We start from the raw sequence: 808 nt of genomic DNA, 5'->3' as shown, positions 1-808 counted from the left end.
CTGCCTTAGCCTCCTGAGTAGCTGGGATTATAGGCCCCTGCCACCACGCCTGCCTAATTTTTGTATTTGTAGTAGAGTTGGGGTTTCACCATGTTGACCAGGCTGGCCTCAAACTCCTGACCTCAGGAGATTCACCTGCCTCAGCCTCCCAAAGTGCTGGGATTATGGGTGTGAGTCACTGCACTTGGATTTAATGGGATATTTCACTGCAGACTTTGATAAACAGAATATTAGCATTTATGGTGTTCTTTTTATTTTACTCATACTATTTTTCTTTGGACTCAATTATAATAACAGAATTAAAGATCAAAGTATAAAAGTTAAAGACCAGTACAGATTCAATAATTATTCTTTTCTACATATTGTGTTTAAATGACATCCTTTTTCCTTTTTGTTCTTATAGCTCCAACTGTAAAAGCCAAAGGTCCGGGGTTGATCCCATACCATTTTTTCCAGTCTCATGTTGAAGATTTTTATGTAGAAGTTCTTCCCAAAGGAATTTTTTTTTTTTTTTTTTTTTTGAGACAGAGTTTTCACTCTTGTCGCCCAGGCTGGAGTGCAATGGCACGACCTTGGCTCACTGCAACCTCTGCCTCCTGGGTTCAAGCGATTCTTCTGCCTTAGCCTCCCAAGTTGCAGAGGATGAGAAAAAGGCTGTGAACAAGCTTGCTGGTCTCTCCCTGTCCTACAAAAGAACATACCTCATCTGTAACCAGAAGACCCTTTTGATTAGTCAGGGCTGGGCAGGCTGAGATGAAGGGGTGTGTGTGTGTGTGTGTGTGTGTGTGTGTGTGTGTGTGTGTGTGTG

Source organism: Piliocolobus tephrosceles, chromosome 8, assembly GCF_002776525.5.
Source record: "Piliocolobus tephrosceles isolate RC106 chromosome 8, ASM277652v3, whole genome shotgun sequence".
Taxonomy (NCBI): domain Eukaryota; kingdom Metazoa; phylum Chordata; class Mammalia; order Primates; family Cercopithecidae; genus Piliocolobus; species Piliocolobus tephrosceles.
Note: the sequence above shows the minus strand (reverse complement) of the source record.